The sequence below is a fragment of the Octodon degus genome, unplaced genomic scaffold (genome assembly GCF_000260255.1).
Source record: "Octodon degus isolate 3935 unplaced genomic scaffold, OctDeg1.0 scaffold00001, whole genome shotgun sequence".
NCBI lineage: Eukaryota > Metazoa > Chordata > Mammalia > Rodentia > Octodontidae > Octodon > Octodon degus.
The window spans coordinates 38,766,564-38,783,717 of NW_004524577.1; the positions used below are offsets into that span (position 1 = coordinate 38,766,564).

Here is a 17,154-nt window from a genome sequence, read left to right on the forward strand (position 1 = left end):
CAGTGACTATGTGGAAACAGTGAGGCCTTTAGAACCTGCTAATCCAGTCCTCTGCCTGCTCAAAACGGCTGGATCAGTTACCCTAGACAATGCCTTATGGACTCTTGCTCAGCCAAGTCCTAACTCAGTACCTGACACACCAAAATAGGTTTAGCCCGTGAGTTTAGCTATTACTTATTAGTGTAAGGATCTGTGGGTCTCAGTGTGATCCATTCTACCAGGGGAGAAATGGTGGCAGGAATGAGGACAAGACAGACAAAAAGATTAAAGCTGGATTAGGTGGTGACTCATCTGCCTGGTTGGCGAGATGACCTCCTGAGCAACAATATGGACATTTATTTATAACTTTGCAAAGTTAGTAACACATGACACAAGGATGCCTAGTGACTAATAACCCAGCTCTTGGGAGGCTGTAAACAGGCAGATCACTACAAGTCTGATCTAATAGTGAGACCCTGAAAACCCTGATATACAAAAAAAAAAAAAAAAAAAAAAAAAGACCTCTGATCTTTTTCATTTTTCTCTTCTAAAATAGCCCCCTCAAATATGGCAGGGGGTGAGTCCACTAAAGTGAATCCCAAATTGTTAATTATTACCTTCAGTTTTAAAAGTACTTACTAGGGGCCAGCAAGATAGCTCAGTGGACTAAGTGCCTGCTTAGGCAAGCACCGGGACTGGGGTTTGATTCCTGAACCACATACTGTGCCAGCCCTACCCCTGGGCACACTGAGTTGGCCACTGAGTCTGGGTGTGGTGGCGCATGCCTGTAATCCCAGTGCTGGGGAGGCTGAAAGCTGGAGGGCCACTATGAGTCTGAGCTGTATAGTGAGATCTTTACCAAAACCAATTAAAAAATAAAGATTAAAAGTCCTTTAGGGGCCCCTTCTAGGAGCTTGGGGCCCAGCTCTGAATATGGGAAGGGGCTTCGCTCTCATGGATCTTAGACTCTACTGGAGGAGCCAGAGAAGTTACAAACATGGCAGATGTCACAGAAGAAAGGAATAGGGAGTAAAAACTGGCTAGGTTTCTCTGCGGAAGTACAATGTAGGTTGAGACTGGGTGAGGAATAAAACTCAGCTGGGTGCAGGACCCAAGGGATGGGAAGGGAGAGTCAGGCAGGGGCAGTGGGAAAAACCACAGACATCTTCACTAGGCCTGAGGGACTGGGGCACAGCTCCCTTGAACTGAGGCCACCTGTTGTCCGTTCTAACAGGCTTTGCTGCTGTCTTGCTGCCTCGTTCTAGCACTGCTTGTTTTACTCTCCTTCCACAATTAAGGCCCACTCAGGAGCTTGAAGTGGTTGTGTTTTCTGCCAAGTTCAGTCCTCTTTTCTCCCGGTTCTGGGCTGTGCTATGATTCTTTCAGCTCCTCGGGCCACTGGGCTTTCTCACCCAGGAAGGTTGGTGCGTGAGAGTGCTGTTGAAGAGGACCCAGCCCTTCCGAAGGATGCTCTTGGGAGGTCTTTTCACATGTAGATTCACTGCTGAGTGGGCAATTTTATTTCACCGATCTGGCTCTAATCTCAGGCTTTCTAATTTACTGCTTGACTGCAGAATCAGTCACCAGATATGTCAGGGGCATCTTGCTGGTTGGTTGAATGCTGAGTCTAACAGCTGTCCTTGGAATGCCACAGGCAATGCACCACACATCTCTCTGTCAGCGAACAAGTTTTCCAGAGGCTCAACGGTTGACTGCTGCTTTTCAGACTAATCTTGTGGGTTTGGACAGAGGACATTGGGCCACATTTCATCATTCGAGACACACGGCCACCTTGAATATGCAGTCAAGTTTCCAGAAGAGTCTTAGGGGAAAGCCAGGTGAAACGGGATAGTTGCAGGATATATCACCAAGCAATGCTAACTTGTGAGCTGTTATTCGGCTCTGGTGGCAGCTGAAGCACCTGGGAAAAATATATTGCACTTTTGAAGGTGCTGGACTGTAGTTTATTACATTATCAACATGGTCCAATAAATTAACTGAAGCTCTGGTTATAATTTATATCTGGGGATCAGTTTGATTCCTCCCTAATTTTAAAGTAGTCTTTGTTTTTCTAAGAGGTACAATAGGACTACAATGATAATAAAATAATAATCCAATTTGGCCTCCAGAAACCAAATCATCACATCCTTAATAGTGATATAGGGGAAAGAAACTTCCGACCTGCTAGATATCTGGGACAAGTTTGTGTTCTCTAAAACTGAAGAATGAATTTTAGAACAATGGAGGTGAACAGAAGGGTGGCCAAGGACCCTCCCTGCCTTTCCTAGATTTATATAGAGCAAATTCATGATGAGAGGTGGGTTTGGGGTGGGGAAAAACGGGACATCATGAGGTGGGCATGAGGTAGGCCAAAACTATGGTCAGCAAATAAGATCCCAAGTACAATTGCTCAGGTAAAACTGATTAAATCAGGACCAAAAGGGGGAGTGAGTTGTGTAGCAAGCTGGCATGAATACAGAACGAGGGCTCTCCCTGTAGGGGGTTGGGTTAGTGGCTCTCCCTGGCTTTTTCAAGGTGATTGATACCCATTAGAGTCTCAGTCCCTGAGGTCCATCCCTAGGGAGGTGTGTGACTGCATTTGGTTAGTTTTTTGTCTTGAGGCCTGGCCCACACTGGAGGGGCCCATCTCCTCCACAGCTGCAAGGTGTCTCTTCTTCTGTACGGGCTCCTTTGAGGACTTGGCCCTGCCTGACTGCAAATAGTATTTCATTCTAACTCAGCTGCTTACTCATCTCATCATCTCAGATTGGAAAATAATCCTCTGTTTTGCAAAGGCATCTAAGATCTAAATATTCTTCTTAGTGGCTAATGCTGCCGTCTTCTACCTCTGTCACCTCTACCAGGGGCTCCCAGTTTCGGGGAGACACATCTGCTGGGTATGTTGGCCCAAGACTGACCAAAGGGTCAGCTCAGCCATGTGACCTTGGGAGCATCAGCCCCCTAACTTCTCTGTGTTTAGGCAGAAAGAGGCTCAAGGAGACTCTAAATTGAATTTTTTAAAAACTCAATAGAGCATTTAAGAAAGCTAAATGTTGGCAGTGTTAATGCAAAATTCATTGAGTGAGACAGCAGGGAGATAGACGTATTCTAATGAGACTAGAAGAGTGTGTCTCTGATGTAAATTGGAGTTCCTCTCTGCCTATCTCTGCCGGTCTTAATTTTGGTAGGAGGCAAACGTATCTCCTGTTGTCTAGCCCCTCTTTCTACAGAAGCCCTCTGTGACACTTTGGAATTTCATCACTCCCTGTCATTTTCTCCTATCCCTTGTGGAAAGCAGGATCTGTGTTGAACAAAGCCTGATTGAGAAGCTGAGTTCACATACCAGTTTTTCTTTTCTCTGGGAGTTTCAAACCCCAAGCAAAAATTTCCCCTATGGAACCCAAAAAGTTTAGGTTTTCAGTTTTAAGTCAAAAGATTCCTGTTATGCAATTTGTTCCCAATAGTTTTCTCATTTCCCATTGGAATGCTGATCTAAACCAAAAATACGCAGAGCATCCTTTAGCATAATGTTCTTATTTCACTTGGCTTGGTAAAGCCTGCTTTGTACAAGGGAATTTAGCGTTTGTCAACCAGATCTTAGTTAATCCCACTTGAGTATAAAGAAATTCCATTTCCTTTCCTAGAAGTGAAATCTAATTCAGTTTTATTTCATGCAGTTTGTCAGACAAAGGCTGGGTCTCAAAGGAACCCTGGGAAGTCTCAGAAAGCGATTTTCTTAAAACCTGATGGCGCCCTCAAGTGGCACATTCTGTTTCAAGAGCCAGAGCTCAGGCAGCCTTGGAAGCCTGAGAAATTATTTTATCAATAATCCAAGATATCAGCTAGAATTCTTATTTTATTGTTCCAAGCCTGGGACTTAATATGCACTGTACCACTGAGCTATGTTCCCACCTTTCAAAAGTGTATATTTTTTTTAAAAAGATAACTACGATATCTCTTCTTAGCTTTTAGTTCCTAGAGCCCTTGAGCTGTTTCTGGCTCCCTGCTGCCGTGAGACCAAAAACTTAAGACAAATGCGCTGATGCTAGAGAATGTGGCTGATGCTGGGGAAGGGTGTCTTCACTCTTGGTACTGAATTCTGATGAGTTGCTATGCTTGGAAGCTAAGTGTGTGCTGCCCCTCTCTCCTTCCCATACTGTAGTGTTAAGAAGGCGCAATGATTTATAACTGCACCAGGCAGTAAATAGGGCTGAATTCCATGCTTCCCTCTGAACCACCTTCATTGTTATCTTTCAAGATTGACTTTAACAAAAAAGCTTTGGCGAGCTCCAAGCGGACGGATGCAGAGTTTCCCACAAGCTGGTAAGTCATTTACCTCATACTCCCTGGTCCACTAGGAGCAAGGTGGCCCATGTGAGAGACAGTGTTTAGTTAGGTCACTCGTGGATGGGCAGCTAGCTAGAGCAAGGGCCTGAAATAGAGCTGGATGGTCGGTCACACTGAGAAGAATTAAAACGAGAATAAGCAGTGGATTAGGGCTTCCACCAAGAAAGGACTTCCTCCTTCCTTTGGCAAAATGTAATGCAAACAGCCCCCCGTCAGGGCTGGGTTGTAGCCTCTCCCTACAGAATTCCTGAAGTTTTCCATGAACTTAAAAGTGCAGAATAACCAAGTTTTCTTTATGTCTCTGTTTCCTTTGCTCTCTGCATGCTAAGTAACTAGTTTAGAGATCCTGAGTACTAATTAGTCATTTTAAACCATAGGAGTCACCTAGCATAGATGACCACTAAACAGCTAAGCAAATTCTAACTTTCTGCTTATCCACGAGAAGTTCTGAACTGAGGGCCCACATGGTGACTATCTCGGGATCCTTCCCAGCCAGGAGCTGGTTTTCTTCTTATCTGTGTTTTGGTACACTTACAATTTTTCAGTAGTGCATGTTTGAAGTATCCTTGTGTGGAGCTGGTATATGAAGATAACACAGTGCAATCCCTTTTTATCCCTCTTCCCTCCCCTCTCCCTCCAACTCTTTATGCCCTGACATTTGAGAAAGATCTGTGCACTGCCTGCTATCTATCTTCCACTTTGTTTTTTACTTATGATTTGAGTTTCTCATGTAAGAGAAACTATGCAATATTAAGCTTGTGTGTCTGATTTACCTCACTTAACATTATAGGCTCAAGGTACATCAGTTGTAGGCAGCTGAGTTAGATAGAAATATTATAGGCAGTTGGACAGGGCAAGGCCCCTGAGAAGGTAAGATACATTGCAACTGTGGGGGAGGCAGGCACCTCCACTGTGCAAGACAAAAGATGAAATAAATGCAGCCATATACCTCCCTAGGGATGGGATTGATAGGTGTCAATCATCTTGTAAAAGGCCAGGAAGGGCCACTAACCTAGCCCCCTACAGGAAGAGCCCCCACTCCGTATTCATGCCAGCTTGCTACACAACTCACTTCCCCATCTGGTCCTGATTTAATCAATTTTACCTGAACAATTGTGTTTGTAATTTTTTAAAAAATTATGTTTAAAGAATATAGAATAGAGGGGGTTGGGGAGATGGCTCAGTAGAATAAGCACTTCTCTGGCAAGAACAAGGGCCTGAGTTCAATTCCCGGTTCCACAAAAAATAATAATAATAATAATAAAATAAACAAATAAATAAAATAGAACAAAAGCATTAAAAGTGATACAAAAGGGGGAGAAAAAGTGATACAAAATTTCACTAAAGAAGGTAATGTGAATTCAACAGCGGTTGCTGCATTGCATGTTATCCTCACATTAGTTGTTTAGGTTACCAGATATGAACATGCAAAAGTGGTTAAAAAAAAAAAGCAACAACAAAAAAGTTATAAGAAATTAAAAAGAATTAAAAAAATTTGAGCATTAACTACTTTTAAAAGACCAGCAGAGATCAGCAATAGAATTACCAAATTTATCATCTATAGCTATATCTAGATCTATATCTGTATCTATATCTAATCTTTTTCCTTACATGCACATAAATACATCTTTTTCCTTTCTTTTGTCCTTTTCCTCATCCCAGTTTTTCCTTCCCACTGAACAACTTCTTTCTCTTTCACAGTATCTGTTATACCATTTAGATTTCATTACTCTGTCAGGTTCTCACACTAGCGAGACCATATGATATTTGCACATGTGGGACAGATTTATTTCACTTACCAACACAGTCTCTAGCTGCATCTGTTTATCTACAAAAGCCTTGAATTAATCTTTTTAATAGCTGAGTAATACTCCGTTGTGCAAAATTACCACATCCTTTTTATCCATTCCTCAGTTGATGGGCATTTGGGTTGTTTCTGAGATTTAGCTCTGACAAATTGTGCTGCTATAAACATGGGTGCACATGTTTATATGTGCTTGTAATCTTCATGGTTGGCTGTAGTTTTGTTCCACCTCACGCTCACCTAGTGAGTTCCCATGCCTTCCACCTTAGACCCACCTCACCTTGTGATTGAGCTCTATAAAAATCCCTGGAAAAGACAGGTTCCTTGGCAACCCACTTGGGTCCCCTGCTGTCCCTCTCTCTGACAGAAGCTTTCTTTCCCTCAATAAATATATTCTGCTCTTAACCTTCATTGTTCCTAAAATACATTCTTTGATTTTAGAGAACATGACCTTGTCCCGGGCGACTTTCAGGTCAGCAGTATCGTTTCCCTATATCACACCCATTTTCTTACAAATGGCTCAAGCTTTTCTTTTCTTAATGGCAACGTAGTACTCAACTGTGTATAAATATCACGTTTTCTTAGTCCTTTTGATATAGGAGAAAGATAACTCCCCTCCTGCTAGATGTCACATGTACCAAGCTTGTGTCTTCTGAATCAAAGAATGAACTCCAAAGGGCAAAGGAGTTTAAGGGTAGGAAAGGTTTGTTGGGCAATAGGACTAGCTCCTGAGAGATGGAGGAGTCCTGAGTGGGCTGCCACAGAGACCCATTGTCAAAGGTGGCTCATACTGCAAAGTTATTATGTAGGCACAATGTACGACAAACTAGAATCAGCCAATAAGATGGCATTTATATGTATCTAGCTGACAATGATCCAATAGGGAATTATATAGAATAGGTATGTAGCAAGAGTATATGGCTAACATAATTAACCTTGTCTATGACTTCTAAAACAGGAACATTTTTAGCAAGGGAACAGGCCAGTTGTTCTGGTCTTAGATTAACATAGGTTCCTTCTATACTCCTTTACTTCAAGGTTTTATCGTGGAAAGATATTGCATTTTTGTCAAAGACTTTTTCTGCGGCTATTGAGGTGATTGTGTGAGTGTTATCCTTGCTTCTGTTTATATGCTGTATTATATTTATTGATTTGCATATGTTGAACCACCTACGCAGCCTCTGGGATGAAGCCTACTTGGTCGTGGTGTTCAATGATTTGTTGCATTGTTTTCCCGTGTCTTGTTGAGGATTTTAGCACCTATGTTCATTAGCGAGATTGGCCTGTGGTTCTCTTTCTCATTTGGATCTTTGTCTGGTTTGGGGATCAGGGTAATGCTCCCTTCCAGGGAGTAACTTTAGAATCATTTCTTCCCTTTCAATTTCATTCAAAAACTTGAGGAGTACTGGTATTAGGTCTTCCTTGAAGTTTTTGTAGAACTCACAGTGAATCCATCTGGATCTGAACTTTTCTTAGTTGATAGGTTATTACTTCTTCGATTTCATTGGCCATTATTGAATTATTCAAGGGTTTTGAATCTTCTTGGCTCTGTTTTGCTAATTCATGTGTTCCTAGGAACCTAAACCTATTAATTTCTTCTGAAGTCTCCAATTTAATGGCATTATAGGCTTGTGAAGTTGATCCTAACAATCTTTTTGATTTTGCAGTATCCATTATGATCTTACCTTTTTCATTTCTAATTGCATTGTTTGTGTCTTTTCTCACCTGTTTTTGGTTAGAGTAGCTAAGGGGTTTTGTATTTTATTTATTCTTCTGAAGAACCAATTTTTGATTCACTGAGTCTTTGTATCTTGGGGGAAGTCTCAATTTCATTGATTTCTGCTCTGACCTTTATAATTCCCTTCCTTTTGGTTTGGTGCTCTTGAGGCTCCCATTATAATTGTGTTAATGTTTATCTGGCCTTTTGTCTGGCAGTATTGTTTTATGTAGTTGGGTGCACCATTGTTCCAAGCATGTATTTTAATAGTTGTCTCTTTCTGTTAGACTGTTCCCTTAGGCAATATGTAATGAACTCCTTTGCCTCTTTTGATCAGTTTTGGGTTGAAGTTCACTTCATCTGAGAATACAGGATAGCTATACCTGCTTTTATTAGGCTCATGTTGTATTGACTTTTTTTTTCAAGCCATGACCATTTAATTAAGATCACAAAACTTGAGATACACAACTAATATATAACCTTTTTATATTATTTCACTGCAAATAAAGTTTCTTTTCAGGGCATCAGTGCAACTAAGTTGGAATTATCTAAATAAACTTTTTTTTTTTTGGCAGTACCAGGAATTGAACTCAGGATCCTGCGCTTGCCAGGCAAGTGCTTATTCTACTGAGCTATCTCCCCGGCCCCTAAATAAATTTCTAATGCCATTTTAAAGTATTATAAATAGACTATATTGAGAATAAACTTAAACATTATTTTTTAGGACTAATGATAAATGATGAGGTAAAATAGACTTCAGCAGATTTCCTAGCCCTAGACCCCTAAATTAAGTTTGCACTGATTTTAAAGACTGGTGGTTTTTTAGGAACAAGAGATTTGTGTTGCTAAGTACCCGCTCTTTAATGCAAAGACCAATCTTTACTTTTTCAAATGGTTCAATCTCACTAACATATAAGCTCTTAGAAGACACCTAATAAAAGACCAATTTGTAAAACTGGGCCATTTTAATGTTATTACAATATAATAAATAGTTTTCTAAATGAATGTAGTGATCAGAGTTGTTCAGGAGTATTCAAGTTATGCTTTTCCTGATTGGTCTGTAGTCTTCAATAAGTGTAAGAAGTTACTGTATGAAACATCTGTCAAACCACTAAGACTGCATTGATGTATCCATCGTTTTCAGGATTGTTGGGTACTTGGACATATTTGCCCCCAAAAACTTGGCCTCCTTGCGTCACAAGGCCCAACTCACTCACGTTCACCTCAATCACTGTTCCTTTGGTAATAACACCCAAAGTTATATACAATGGCGATGAAGGATTCTTTTTCACACCAAGTATTGGCAGGCGAAAGGTGGCTTTCAGTTCAGGACGTGTTACATGGGCCTTCTTGAAACATAAGCCCATTGACCTAATGAGCCTTTCATATTTAGGTAGTTTTCTTGTAAAGCCATCTCCAACAAAGCCGACTTTAGTAACCGTCCTCTTCCATGCCTTCTTTTTTCTCTTTCCAGTTCAAATAACTTTTAATATTTCCGTTTCTCCTTGGGTGCGAACTTTGGACAGAGGAATTTCCCATTTTCCTGCCTTTTGGTTTTTGTTTAATCATGTCGGAAAGTACTTTTGTATGAGATTGTCCCTCACTGTCCAGCAGGTAGGCAGGTACTGCTCTTTGGGGAGTCTTTTCATCATTCTGTGTGTGTGTGTGTGCGCGCGCGCGCGTGCGCGTTTCTTTTTTCATGCATCCTGATAGCCTTCATTTGTATTTTCTCCACATGGTGCTATTTGTGGTAGAGCTTAGCCTTCAGACCACTTTTTTTTCCTTCTTTGAATTTCATGAGCCTCTCAACTTTTCTTCTTTCTCTTTTTCTCATGGTAATCCAAGCAGTACCCATAGCATTTACAGTGTAATTCAACATATTCATTTTGTGGCATAATGACAGCTACAGAGCCACTGCAGGAGGCCTCAGGTGTGCAAAGGAAAGTCCTAACTTTGGGGTGCCCCAGATGCAAGAGTCGCCTATGCCACACTGACTTGTTTTTTAAAGTGTCACAGAGGAACTTCATTGAGAGGAAACATGGTCACACCCAGCAGATTCGCTTTCACTCTCTCCCACAGTCACACGCATGCACACACCCTTCTCCAGCTCCTGCCGCACTGTCCTGTTCTCAGCCCCGGTGGGACACTCCTTGGTTCCTAAGATCCAGAGGCGGCTGGGGCCAGAGGGAGGCACGGAGTGAGGGTGGGAAAGTGGCCCAGGTAGGAATGGGTGGGCTGGGAGGGGGCACCGGGAGCAGAGGTGGGCGGGGTGACCTGAAGCTTGTGCATGCAGAGTGATCCTGGCCACCGTGGCCTCGGCGTGGCTGCGACCCTGGAGGGGCCTTTCTGGGTTGGCGTGGTGCACTTGAAAAGGTCTGGGAAGGACCGGGCCTCCCACTCCGTACAAGTCCTCTGAGTGGTGGTTGGGAACTGGAGCGGGCAGGGCAGGCAGCAGAGGCAGGCAGGCTCAGCTCTGAGGCCCCTTGGGAGCCTCCCCACCCTCTTCCCCAGCGTTGTCGTTGTCGTTGTCGGCTGTCCACAGCGACAGGTTGTCTCTCAGCAGCTGCATGGTGAGGGTGCCGTCTCTGTAGGAGTCCTCGCTGAGCGTATGCAGGTCAGCCGTGGCCTCGCCAACAGTGGTCTTGGCCAGCGAGGTGGCCTCCTCCGGGCTGTTGGCAATCTCATAGTGGAAGACAGCAAAGTTCAAGGCTAGGCCCAGGCGGATGGGGTTGCTGGGTGGCCTCTTCTTGCGGACGTCCATGGCCTCCCGGTAGGCTGCCCGGGCAGAGGCGATGATGCTCTTCTCGTCGTCACCGGTGGCCACCTCGGCCAGGTAGCGGTGGTAGTCGCCCTTCATCTTCAGGTAGCAGACGCGGCACTCGGCCTCCGCAGCCTCCTTGATGAGGCGGGAGTCCAGGAGGCCCAGCACAGTGTCGCACACGCCCCGGAGCTCGGCCTCCACATTCTCCCGGTCCTCTCCGCCCTTCTCCTCCGAGCCCTCCTCGGTGCTTTTCTGCTCAGTGCTGGGCAGAACTCTCCAAGCAGCCCTCCGGCCGCCCACCACGTTCTTGCAGGCCACGCAGAGCAGGTTGCGCTCTTCACAGGACAGGTCGTCACCCTTTCCGCTGTGCCCTTCATGAAGGCTGCCGTGTCCTCACAGCGCTCGGCCTGCTCTGCCAGCTTGGCCTTCTGGATCAGACCGGCTCATTCCATGGCTCTAGGGACAGACGGTTGGGTGGCGGGCTAGCTGGCTGCCAGGGGACTGAGGCTGGGTTCTGTCCTCATCAACTTTTCTTTTCCATCATTTTATTTTTATTCTATGAATTTCTTTTTGGGTTAAATGTGTTGGGTTTTGTTTCTTTAGCCATTCTGCTGATATGTGTCTTTTGATCAGGGAATTTAGACTATTAACATTGAAAATTATTACTGACAGGTATTGACTTATTCTTCTCATTGCGGTATTTCCCTTTTCTTGCCCTTCTACTTATCTGCGAATTGGTGTATTTACTCTGTTAGAACTTGCATCATTGTCAACTTCCTTGTTTTTCCAGGATATGCTTGAGAATTTTTTGAGTGCTGTTTTGGTGGTCTTCCATTTCTTTAATGTTTTTATCATAAGATAATTTTATTTCTCCATCAATTTTGAAAAGCGGTTTTATAGGATATAATAACCTGAGTTGGAAGTTGTTGTCTAGGGCTTGCTGGAGAGCTCGGTTGTTTAAAGTGGCACTTGGACAAACGCAATCAGGCGCACGGAGCCATGGTTCAATCCCCAGCTAGCCAAGCCATACCAGGCCTGCCCTTAAGGCAGCCTGAGCCAGCCACCTGACCCCCCAAAAAAGAAAATTATTGTCTTTTAGGGCTCATAGACTTCACTCCGAGCTTATGTGGCATTTAAAGTTTGTGTCAAGAAGTTTCTGTGATTCTAATCAGTTTAACTTTATAAGTGATTAGTCGCTTTTCTCTAAGCACTTTGAAGATATTGTTCTTGTGTTGAACTATTGGGATTTTGATTATGATGTATTGCAGAGAGGTTCTCTTCTGTTCATGGCTATCAGGAATCTCATATGCTTCACTTACTGTATGTTAAATTTCTTTTCCCTATTTGGAATGTTTTGTTATTTTGGTAAACAGCTTTTTTATGCTATTTGTGCTATCTTCTGAGTTTTAATTAATTCTAATTAATCTTACATTGTCCATGTGTCGTCTAGGAGGTACTGAATTCATTTTTCATGTTCTTTTGCTTTTAAGGTATCTCTCATTGTTGGTCGCCAACAACAACCCTATCGTCTAGTTCTGACACTGTCTTCATTTTGTCATTTCTGCGGCCAATATTTTCAGTAGAATTTTTAATTTCCTGAATTTCTATTTGGAGCTTTTCTATGGACTGTAATTCTCCTTGATTTGGGGGGAGTTGAGAAAGGATCTCACTGTGTTGTCCAGAGTGGCTTTGAATTTGCAGTGATTCTCCTGCCTCAGTCTCCCAAGTGCTGGGATTACAGGCATGTCACCATTCCTGGCATTCTAAGTTTCTTCTACGCTGGAAATTCATATTGTGCATTGTTCTGTTTATCTCTGCTAGTTTTTTATTAGTGTCTTCTATAGAACTCACTGATCATTTTGCTCACTTGACCCAATATCTTTTTATTTATAATCTCTGTGACCTTGCAAAATTCCTTATTGATCAGTTATCTCCCTTAATATCATGTCAAATCATTCAGGCATGTGGATTTCGGTTTCTTACCCCTCAACACCCCATGGATCAGCTTCAGGAGAGTTGGGAGTTTCGGAAGACATTTTGTTCTTTTATCTTTTCATGCTGCTATTGGTGTGCTGAGGCTTGTGGTTTATAGTAGAAAGCTTTGTTTCTGGTATGGAGACCTTTTCTGGTGGCGTCCTCAGGACGTAGCTATGTGGTAGACTGACAATTCGTGGTCAACTTGTAGTACCCAACTGAACTGAGCAGCATGGTGCTGGGTGCGGAGAGCCCACCTGAGGACTGTTGCCAATAACGCAGAAAGAGAACTGGAGGGGCTGGCGAGATGGCTCAGTGGTCTAAAGCACCTACTTGGAACAAGCTTGGCAAAGCACAGGGACCGCGGTTCAATCCCCCAGCACCACATGCCAGCCGGCCTGCCCCCTGGTGGGCTGAGCTGCCCCCCCCACAAATAAATAAATAAAATTAAAAAAAACAAAGAAAGAAAGAGAACTGGAGATGAAGAAGGGATCTGCTGGTTCTCGCAGAGAAGCTTGTCACACTGGCTTTCCTGATATGAACTTGGCTGCTCTCATCATCAAAGGAGCTCAGGACCATGTTGTCACTGAGAATGGCTACAGTTCCCTTTGGGGCAGCTCTGGTTCTTGCTTTCAGCATTGCTTCCTGGACCTGGAAGGCAAGATGGTGCACGCATTCCCCAGGCTCCCGGAGAAGCTTGTCACACTGGCTTTCCTGACAAAATCTCAGCTGTTCTCATTGTTGGAGGAGCTCAGGACCTCATTGTCACTGAGGAGGACTGTGGTACTTTTCAGGGGAGCTCTAGTCCTTACGCTGAGCACAGCTCCCTGGCCCCAGTGCAGATCCCTCGGCTGCTGGCACAGATCCTTCATCCCGCTGGCACAGACTTTCTAGCTTCCACCACCAGCCTTGGGGCCTTCCCAGTGCAGATACATGAAGCAGGCCTGCGTGAGACATTGTCACGGGCTCTAGGCCTCTAGTTGGACTCAGGGTGGCAATGTCATGGGCTGTAGGTCTCCAGCCAGACTCACGCAGGACATTGCAAAGGTCTGAACCTTCCAGGTGTGCTGCCTCAAAGTTTCTGCAAAGTGCTCCTTGAAGAGCAAATGAACTAACTACAGGTTTGCTGAGCCAGAGAATTGAGCATCTTCTTAAAAATACAGACCTGTGGCCTTGTTTTCTTAGTCCTGTCCAAGCCAAGCAGAGAAATGCATCGAAAATTTGTGTGTGCTTGTGTATGCATGCACGAGAGAGAGAGAGAGAGAGAGAGAGAGAGAGAGAGAGAGAGAGAGAGAGAGAGAGAGACTCAATTGCTTAACATTATAAGGAAGAAGAAGGTTAGTTATGAGTGAGCAGAGAAATTATGTTGAAGCAGACCCAAGAAGCTGTAGGCGGTGATGTTGTCTGTGAAATGCTGCATTTATGAATAATTTGTATTAAGACAGTAAATGTTAGATACTCTTAGCCCAAAGATAAATGGATAAAGAAAAGTAGCTATGGGATAATGCATAGGTTAAACCCCTTGACTGCACTGATCCTCCACTGTGCATATTTATAATCAAGCATCATATTATACACATTAAATGTGTACAATAAAAACATTCCCCATAAATTGTGTCAGATGTCATTTTCTTGTACAAATTGATTCTAATTTTCATCCGAAGAATGTTGAAATTCAAGAGGCTAGCTGCGCAAAATGCTCCATAGTAATCTAATCCTCAAGAGCTTATTTTCTGGCACTTATTGACATAAAACCCAAGAGACTTTGTTGGTCAGTGGGAGGGATGGCAGATGAAATGTGAAGCAGTGAATTTCATGGTAATGGGAGAACTCGGGAGTTTTGCACTGTCTTTGATGGACATTAAGTGGTGTGTGTGAACAAAATTTAAGCCTCTAGTAAATCCAGAACTGTAACAATCGCTTTCCAGGCTTAAAGCTTCTTGGGCTCTGCTGCCTTTGGATTCACTGAGAACTTTGTTATCTGACTTGGTTGCAAAAATAGGCCTTGTAGGTGCGAGGCATTCACTCACTCTGGGATATGTCCTTTATGTAAGATTCAGGTACTCGGCCAAGGAGCAGGGTAGTGCTCTTCTGCCAGCCAGGCTGTGTGGCTGAACGGGGATTTTGGGTGGAATTTGTCCCTTTTTGTTGTTCTGCATTCAAAGGTGAGGTTGTGGCGAAGGGAATGTCTAACCCCATCCCCTCTTAGAACAACCAATGTGTACTGAAAAAGAACCTGACCTTCGCTGAATGATCAGGTGGACTTAGGTCAGCTTGCAACAGCGTAAGAAGTCTGCTTTCAGCGATAAGTCTGAGGATGAGCTGAGAAAAAGTCATTTGGGAACACAGGATCCCTGAGGAGGGCTGCAATTCGTCCTTGCCCTGTTCTGAGAAGCAGCTGACTGATCAGTGACCAGCCATCGGGAGGATCTCTTGACTTAAGAATGCAGCCGAGGGAGACCGAGGGCAAGCCACGGCTGTTTTTTTCGATGACTTACTAATGAAGGACAGTCTCCAAGCAGCCGGACATGGTGGAAGCCTTCATGTGTGGGTAACTAAGGGCTTAGATTTTAGAAAGCCCTACCTGTTAGTCCTCACTCTGTTACTTGTAGAAAAAGAAGCGGGAGATTCACTTCATTGCGTAGGCTCTTGAGTCAGAACTTACACTATTTTTGGGTGGTCTAAAGTGCCTGCTTAGGCAAGCTAAGGCAGGTGCAGGGGACTGAAGTTGGATCCCCAGCACCACATGCCGTGCCAGCCCTGCCCTGCATCAGTCAGAACATCACCTCCCACTGTTCTGGCAACCGTTCCTGCAAAAGTTTAGCAATTGTCCCTGTGCCTACAAGGGACTTCTGTATGGATTGCCTTGATGGACGTATCCTGGGATAATCTTAGCTGAAGGGAGTGTCTTGGGCTAAATTTTCCTCAAGGTATCCGAGTCCAGCTATACAAGGAGTACTTGCAATTCAAGTATTATCTTCTGAAATAGAGTTCATTGCTCATCAGATATTTGATGCCTCACAGTGTGTGTCAGCCACTGTTCCAAATGCTGGAGATATAAGCCAGAGGGGAGGGTGACTTGATTTAGATCAACAGAAAAGACAAAAAGAAGCAGGCAATTTGGGCCATGTTTGGCTACTGAGCTGGCATGATGACCTCATATCTAAAAATGTTGATTTCAAAAATTATCATGTGTCAAAAAGAAGGGTGGTCGCCAGTGACTGGGTAGAAATGGAGAGGAAGATGCAAGGGAAATGGTTGATTAATGGGAATGATTCTACTATTTAACAGAAGGAATAAGTTCCTGTGTTCTGCAGCATAGTATGACAAACACCATTAACAGTAATCATTATTTACCTCAAAGCAGAAGAATTTGAAGGCACTTGACATCCAGAAATAAGTTTAAGGTTATGGATATAATTATTATATGGAGCTGACTAATGCATACATGAATCGGAACATTACACAGTAGCTTTTAAATGTATAGAAATACTATGTGTCAATAGAATACGCTGCAGGAAGTCAGGTATAGGGAAAGGTATAGATGGGATACATGAAAGCGTTAAGGCATTTTACATGAGAGACTGAGCACCTTTAAAGTTTGAAAACTCTGAGGGGTCCTGAAACTCCTCCCAGAAATACAAAAGTATGACTGTAGATGCATGCATGCACGTGTGTGTGCGTGTGTGCGTGTGCGCACACACACACGCACACACACACACACACACACACACATGGCCACTATGTAATTGTTCCAACTGGGACTACAGATATTTACACCAGGACAAGAACCATAAGCTAGCACTGTGTTGGATGCACCAGGAGTAATGGTCCATCAATTCATAAGCAATTTTACAGAACAGAGGGAAGGAAGATAAATCTAGGATAATTCCCAGCCTTCCGGGCGCGCATTGTACTCTCTACACTCAGGCATCCTTGCAGCTCATTTCATAGAGAACACTGCGGCTCAGTCTGCTCTCCTGTACTCTGCCTTGTAAATGTACCCCCTGCCCAGGTTCATCCTTGTCTCCTCTCTAGGGCAGGTAAGTGTCCACTTCTGTTGGATTACACGCTCTTCTCTTCCTCTCCTGGCCTCACCTTGCCGGCTCCTTCCCGCTCCTCCCTTCCCCACCTTTTCTTTCTTCTTCCTTTCTCTCTCCCTATTTTTCCCCAAGCATGCTCTGTTATGATTTGTGTCTAGTTGTACCCCAAAGTCCCATGCAGTTGTGGAGTGGACCTCTAGAGTTTGTGATTAATTCCTGATTCAGTGCTGGGATTATGGGTGTGAGTATTGCTGGGATTATGGATATAAATGCTGCTGGGATTATAGGTGTGAGTGCTGCTGGGATTATGGGTGTAAATGCTTCTGGGATTATGGATACGAGTGCTGTACCCAGCCTGGGGCAGCTAGCCTGAATGCAACATAAGGGAGACAGACTTGCTCTCTGTTGCCATTGTTGGTGCTACTCCTTCCTTTTGCTCTTGCTGTTTTGCTGTTTTCTGCTGCCATGAACTGCTGCCCTCTGCCCTGTGTCACTCTGCCTTGGAGCCAGCTGAGTATGGATTGAAACC

General features: G+C 43.8%; 1 pseudogene; it reads right to left on the reverse strand.

Annotated features, from left to right (window-relative positions):
- Positions 1-10,314: 10,314 nt before the first annotated feature.
- On the reverse strand, positions 10,315-11,060 carry LOC101567656 (annotated as a pseudogene).
- Between the last annotated feature and the right edge of the window lie 6,094 nt (positions 11,061-17,154).